The sequence below is a fragment of the Symphalangus syndactylus genome, chromosome 1 (assembly GCF_028878055.3).
Source record: "Symphalangus syndactylus isolate Jambi chromosome 1, NHGRI_mSymSyn1-v2.1_pri, whole genome shotgun sequence".
NCBI classification, from domain to species: Eukaryota; Metazoa; Chordata; class Mammalia; order Primates; family Hylobatidae; genus Symphalangus; species Symphalangus syndactylus.
In genome coordinates, this window is record NC_072423.2 from 30,768,699 (window position 1) to 30,776,282 (window position 7,584).

The following is a 7,584-nucleotide window of genomic DNA, read 5'->3' on the forward strand; positions in this document are numbered from 1 at the left end:
TGGTTTTCCACATTGATCAATGGGATTGATTTTTTCTGTTTTTGCTTTTGTTTTAAAAGAAGAGAATGAGCCCCTTTTTCTGTCTCCAGGATTGAAAACATGAAGGCAAAGAAGAGAAACTCACAATATGTCATTAACTTTGGGTTATCAATATTAGTGGAAAGAATCAATGGTGCAAAGAATCCTAAAGGACTAGATAATCCGCATATTCGACTTCCTGATTATGTGTTACTGACACTAACATTTCGGAGTGTGGAGACCCTGCCCCATCTGGGGAGAGGGAGAGACAAAGACCCCCTGTTTGTGGTACTTGATTCACACATAATGTCCTCCATTTACTGCTTTCAAGAAGTAACCTGTTTCTAATCTTAAATTTCAATCTACTGATCACAAAATCATAGAGATCTTAGCCCTGAAAGAGACTTCATGAGACCATGTGACCAACTTTCTGACGCAGGTGAGATATCATTGTTTTGCATTTTATTTTCTAGAGGAAGTCATTGAGATTCAGAAAGGAAAATTAAAGAGGCCGGGTCTCAGTTGAGTGATTTTTCTCCGTAGATTAAAAATCCATTCAGTATCCAGTTCCCCGTCCCCACCTACCCCTCCTAATAAGGCTGTGAATAGCGTTTGTTATATCCCAAGTCTAAACTTTGAGCCATTGGCAACCCTTAGGAGGAAAGAGATGAATCATAAGGGATTGTGGAATCATTAGAAATTGAGGTAGCCGAACACCTGGGGGAACGGTGGGCTTGATTCAAAACTCTCATCAAATGTGGGTTTCTCCTGGGTGGGAGGCCGGCCGCTGAGCCGCTGGGAAGCTGCGGGGCCAGCCGAGGAGCCGGCCGCCTCTTGGGTCCCCAGTGTCGCGCGACAGCACGACCCGAGACAAGGCACCTGGCGCTGTTGCCAGGCAGAGGCCCCGCGTTGCGAGGCCGGCGGCAACAGTGGCTGGCGGTGGGTTCCGGGCAGGGCTGCAGGCGCCGGGTTCCCGCGGCCGCGAGGCGGGGCTGGAGGGCGCTGCGGGCTGCGCGGAAGCTGCGGGGAGCGCGGGGAGCGCGCGGAACCCGACTCTCAGGGAGATCGCGTCGCGCCGGGCACAGGCATGCGACCCGCGCTCTAGGAGGGCGCACCGAGAGGCGCACTGCAGACCCAGGGGCTGCGGTCCCGGCCGCCGTGCCGGGACAGGCTGCCTCCCCGCCGCCGCCCAGCCTAGTCCGCGCGGGGTGCTGGCGGAGATGTCGCATGGGAGGCTTCTTCAACGAGGTGCAAATCCAAGCCACCTCGCCTAAGTAAATGAAGGGACGGCGCGGGGCGCGGGACGCGGGTGGGGTTCACCGTGACAAAAGCCCAGTACCTGGTTAAAATTTTTTTTTTTTGCCCGCAGGATTAGAACATCGGAGATTAAGATGTCTCACACGTCAGTGCAGCAGAATTTCCCAGCGACTTCGGTGGCGGGAGAGCAGCACCTCTCAGGGACAGCTGTGCGCATCCCTCGGGCCCCACCGACCGCACCATCTGACCTGCGGGAAACGAAATCTGAGCTCAGGAATTTGAACGGCCCCACGCACGTTCATTCCCGCACAAATCTCCTAGAGGACCGTGATTTTTCCACTTAGAGATTATTTAGGGAGATGTCCTGGATGGGACAGGTAGACAAATGGCGGCCCGAGGAAAATGCAGGAAACTCTACATTGTAGACGCTTAAGCACCAACTGTCTGGGCCCCGGGGCAGGGGACGGGGGGCATTACCCACCGGAAACATCACACACCCGGGTTCCTGGCATTTTCTACATCAGTGAATGTGCCAGCGAAGAAGAGTGCGGGGAAATTTTCTGAACATAGAATTCATATTCCCGAAACGTTAAGTCGTGAAGTGGGTGCTTCAGCTGTCCCCCAGCTTTAGGATATTAACCCAGCTTTGGTTTTAATCACCAAGAGTTATTCCTTATAATCAAATCAGCAAAAGGGTTCCATTACCTATTACTGGTTGAGAAAGATTCCGTTCCCCCAGCTCATTGTATCAGTTCTCGGATCCAAGATGTTAATTATTGGCCAGGCATTCACAGGGGGTTAATACGGCCCCTCTCGACACCTTGCCTCGTAGCAGACACCAAAAGCTGCTGCTGAGGGATAATGGAGAATGGGAAAAGTTGGTCATGAAAAACCTCTCTTATTCTTACTTGCAAGCTACCCTTTTGACATTCTTTTCTTGACACTAAATGGAGATTACTGAATTGATAACTTTTGGGTTTTCTCTGTCACACTGGGTTTTTTTTCCCCCCGTTTGTTTGTAAGGTTTTTTTGGTTTTGGTTTTGGTTTTGGGGGGAGGGGAAGGGGGAAGTGGATAGGGAGATAGAAGAGTGTTCTGTTACTGACTTTATCCAAATCCTGTTAGGTCTTGTTCTTCAATGTAATGTGGAATGGAGAAGTTGCATAAGTACATGATTGACAAACAAGGTCTCTTAGAAGAGAGTTAAGGAATAGAAAATATAATGTGTCCTGGAGAAAAAGAAAAAGAAAACCCTTAGTATGACACACTGGCCTTTAAATAGAGGACACATGAATATGTAAAGGAGAGGCACCTGTGAAATAAGGTGCGCCTTGGTGAGCCCTCCCGCCCCCACCCCCCATGTATCAAGAACTTTACTTACATTATCTCATCTAATTCTACCCACAACCCAAGAAGAAGGGCGATACTTTTAATTAGAGTTTTTACAGATTAGAAATTTGTATCTCAGAGGCCCAAAGTAAATTGCCTGAGGGCATATAGCTACTTAGGACAGAATTAGAATTGATTAAAGAGTCAAAAATTCCTTGAAAATTAGTGTTTTAAACTCTCGATTTGTTACCAAGGGAATCTGAGAAATTAATTAACTTCTGGGAGGATCTTTAGATTAGTGGGGAAATTATGTTAAGCCCAAAGAAAGACAAGCCCGTGAATTTTCTTGTTATCTATGATATGGTTTGGGGAAAGGTGTGACAATTTGAGAAAACTGAAAAGTGCTCAAATTCCTTTAATAAGGTTCTATTTAAACTGATAGAGCTACTACATATAATTAGGCAGATGTCTATTTTCTTCTGGAAGCTTCTATTATTTGAGGAGAAAACTGAAAAGCTTTAGACTGTTTCAAATTAAGGACAATTTGAATTTTAGTTGGAAAGTGGACAAACTATCTGTATGATTGAGTTTAAAAGGCATAGAGAGGCTATTGCAAAGTATTGATCCCACTCAGTGAGAGCAAGCACAGCTTTCAAATGATACAGATCTGGCTATGAATTTGAATGGTGACTGCACCTAGCTGTGTGACCAAGGGCAACTTTCTTAACCTCTCTGGGCTTCTGAGTCCTCATCTTTAAAATGAGACAAATAAGCTCTTGCAAGATGCTTGTGATGATAAAATAAAAGAGAATGGGTGAAAGTCCTTAACAGAATGCCTGATATGTAGTAGATACTCAACAGAGTCAGCAATGTTTCATTTAATTAAAGCATTTGAGAGCAGGAAAGGGAGCACCACTAACTTCAGCTCTTCAACAATTTTGCCTGGGGCTGGCTCTGGGGGATAGACTTGGATTCTCACGAGTATGTGAATCTGCAGTTACTTCCTTGAAAGGACAGACAGTTATAAAAGCAAGCAATGAAGTCTGGGAAGGTGGAGGAGAATGGTTATGGAAAGTCATCCCAACATCATAAGTCTTCCGGATCTTGAGATCAAACAACAACACTTTCAGAAACAGCAAGAAATTAAGGCTGAAGCAAAATACCCCCTGTATAACTTTTTAAGTCAGTTAATAATGAAGGTGTAAATAAAATAGAAACGTCTGTGTTCTTACTTAAACCTTGAACAAATAAGGGATTTTTTTCTTTAGTGTTTTTTAATAGAGATATTTTAATCATTTTTTAAGATACAATTTTTGCCTAGTTACTGTTTACTATTGCCCTGCAAAAATTAGTTATTACCTCAGGACTTATGTTTGAATAGAACTGTGAAATCCTGCTTTAAAAAGTACTACGAAACAATTCATCAAAATGTTTTCCTCTGATGTTTTCTACCAGGTAAATGCAAGATTACTTCTGGAGATTTTCTTTGAAAATAATGATTTTTTTTCTGATTATCAAAGTAATACATGTTCATTGTGAACAACTTAGTATAAAATGAGAGAACAAGCTATAAAGAAGCAAATGAGAACACCCTTATTTTCACCAGTAAGAGTTAACCACTTTTAATATTTTGATGATTTCTTTCAGTCTTTTTACCCTTTATTTTTTTAGCCTTGGTATGAACCTATGGAGTATAAAATTGTGCATTCTTGTTTTTATATTTATTTTCTCCCATGTAACTAAAAAGGATCTGTAACATTTTCAGTGACTAATTTTATATCATACCAATATGATATATAGGTATCATTTTTTAAGAAACAATAGAGAATTCTCTATTGTTGAGTGTCTGTGGGTCCCAGTTTTTGCTATTGTAAATTATGCTAAATGAAAATCTGTGTGCATAAATCTTTGAGTTTAACATTATTTCGTTAAGATAGACTTCTATAACAAGAATTACTAGGTTCACATAGTACTTCTAATGCTTTTGAAATATATTGTCAGATTGATTTTAGCAGTTTTCAGTCCAATCAGCAATAGATGAAGAGAGCTGTTCTCTCCTAATGCCTCTAGTCGTAGTGGCTGATACCACAGCCAAAAAAAAAAAAAAAACTTTTCTAATTTGATAGGCTAAAGATTTTGTCATTTTATTTGTATTTTGGGAGGGCCACTGCCATTGAACAGTTTTTCCAGGTGTTCATTAGCCCTTTTCTCTTTTGTGAACTATGTATTACTGTCCTTTGCCTGTTTTTCTATTGAGGCCTTAATTTTTTAACTCTATTTATATAAACCCCACGTATCAGCCCTTTGTTGTAATTGTGGCAGTCTTTTCCCATTTTACTTTTTGCTTTTTAATGTTATTCATGATTTTTGATACCTAAAAATGTTAAATATTTATTTAGATAAATGTATCAAGTATTTTTTAATTTTTTCTTTTATGTTGCTCTATGGAAAAATCACCTAGATATTCACCTATTTTTTTCTACTTGCATTTTTATGAGCTTGTTTGCTTGTTTGTTTTTACATTTAAGTCTTTATTGCTTCTGTACTTTATTGCATTGTGAGTTAAGAATCTGATTTTTCCTGCAAATAGCTAGGCAGTTTTCCCAATACCATCAACTCAGTGTCCATCTCTCCCTCACTGATTTACTGTGCCTCCACATCAGAGACCTCTTTTGGTTGATAAAGATGCAGGGATGCTCTTCACAGTACAGTTACTAACAGCCAGCGCTATATATGAGGATCAACTAATCGGAACCAGTCATAAGCATCAGATTGGGCCAGCAAGCGCATCCCAGCTGAGGACCAAAACTGCAAATGGGACCTAAGAAGTTCCTGAATGCAATAAAAGTGGTTTCCTTTCAAAGAAGGATATGTTTAAATGAACTTAACATGTTTAAAGGGGGACTCTCCTGTAAGTTTCATTTGAAGCACATGGAGTTTACATTAGCTTCATTGTGTTCATTCAACAAACCCTAGTTAAGCCACCCGTATGGACAGGTTCTGTTTTAGTATCTCAATAGGTGAGAGAGAGACTAAACAGACAGATAGATAGATGATAGATGATAGATGATAGATGATAGATAGATAGATAGATAATCTCCCTATTTCTCTCTCTCTTTCTGTGTCTTTCTCATATTGTCAAAAAATGCTACTAAACTCAGTGAAATTCATATTAAGTGGTAGTACCAATTTTCTATTATTTACATCGCATCATTTCTCCTTCATTACAATAATTGTTACTGTTCTTTGGGATATATTCCTGGTCAACTCACCCTTTCCTAATATGACACAAATTGCATCTGCCAGTAATTTGGTCTGCTTATTTGAAAAGTTGATAGACATTGTAAGTCTTTGGTTTGTCCATCTGTTCTCATAGTTTGTCTGCTCCTTAAAGAATTGGATTATTTGCTACACTATTCAGGTGGCTTTATTTTGCATATATTTCTGAATTTTCTTTTTCCTGATAACAATACCAGAAGGATGTCCCAATTTTACATTCTATCTTTCCTTTTGCTTTAAAATAATTTAAATCACTTCAAGAAAGATTAATAAAGAAATTATATTTCTATCAAATTCTTTATGCAATTAGGTTACTGAACTTTTGAAATCAAAGGAGGAAATCAGATTTTGTGGTTTTGCCCAGTATAATATAGAATGTCAACGTTGTTCTATTATAAAAATTATAATATTCTATATATTATATTCTTATATTAGAACAATACTATTCTACATATAATATTCTTTTTTTTTTTTTTGAAACGGAGTCTCACTCTGTCGCCCAGGCTGGAGTGCAGTGGCGCAATCTCGGCTCACTGCAAGCTCCGCCTCCCGGGTTCACGCCATTCTCCTGCCTCAGCCTCTCCGAGTAGCTGGGACTACAGGCACCCGCCACCACGCCCGGCTAATTTTTTGTATTTTTAGTAGAGACGGGGTTTCACTGTGGTCTCGATCTCCTGACCTCGTGATCCGCCCGCCTCGGCCTCCCAAAGTGCTGGGATTACAAGCGTGAGCCACCGTGCCCGGTCTCTACATATAATATTCTAATATAAGAATAAGAGAGCAATAGACCAATTGTTCCTGTTAAGGAAGACTTGTTGATTCACTGGTGCCCCCCATTGTAGACGGGGTGAGAGGATCGGGAGCAGAAGAATCCATCATTAGGAGGAACAAAGGGTGAGGAATTCAGGGGTCAGTCGTGATTCCAGAGCCTGGAAAATGAACACCAACCATGAGACTGCTACCAGAGTCAGACCCTATCCCAAGGAGAAGGAGTGTACAGAACAAAGCAGGTCTTTGCCACAGAGCATGGGAGAGAAACAGGGCCCCAAAGTGTCTATGAATTGACCCAAAATGAGGAGGAAAATGTTGATGTCATCCAATTAGCAGAGATTAACCAGATTAGGTTTTCTGGCACTTGGCAGAATGGTAACTCAAAATGAAAACTGAGTTTAGTAAAAAACAATACAGATATTTTACATTTCTTGGTCATGTTGATTATCACAATGACACTAGTATGGGCCCTAGGTATAGACATTTATTTTTGTGCAGTGTAAACCTTTCTGTGTTCAAGTGTGACTACAGTACTAGATGCCCGCCATTCCCTGAAAGGTTAGCCTATTCTTGCTGGGGACTGAGTTCTCTCCCAATGCCTGTTCTGAAACAGCACACCAACTGCAATCATGGTGCCGTCACTTACCTTTCCCTAACCATCCTCTTCAAAGTCTGAATTTCCTATTCCCCAGATTGTATTCCTATGGAGTGAAATGATAGCCTTGATTCAGCTTGAGTTTGTCATTCCTCCTTCAACACAGAGACTCAGACTATTAGTTACTTCCACTCTCAAAAGAGAAAGCTGCCAAGAAGGGGGTTAGAAGCCTAACGAAAAAAAATTATTTTCATGCATCCCCAGTAATGGTAGATTTTTGTTGACATACAATATAATCAATTCCTGTTGCCTTTCTGGATGGCTGGGCCCAGTAAT

At 41.1% G+C, this 7,584-nt stretch overlaps 1 long non-coding RNA gene across 2 annotated transcripts; it reads right to left on the reverse strand.

Moving 5' to 3' along the window:
• Positions 1–1,263: 1,263 nt before the first annotated feature.
• Positions 1,264–7,361, reverse strand: LOC129492964 (uncharacterized). Of its 2 annotated transcripts, none has more exons than XR_008660998.2 (3): positions 7,300–7,361; positions 1,981–2,126; positions 1,264–1,523 (listed from the first exon to the last, which is right to left on the reverse strand). It is a non-coding gene; the product is annotated as an uncharacterized lncRNA (long non-coding RNA). The 2 variants fall into 2 exon arrangements; XR_010121633.1 differs by having other exon boundaries at positions 1,981–2,123; positions 7,300–7,343.
• Positions 7,362–7,584: the final 223 nt, after the last annotated feature.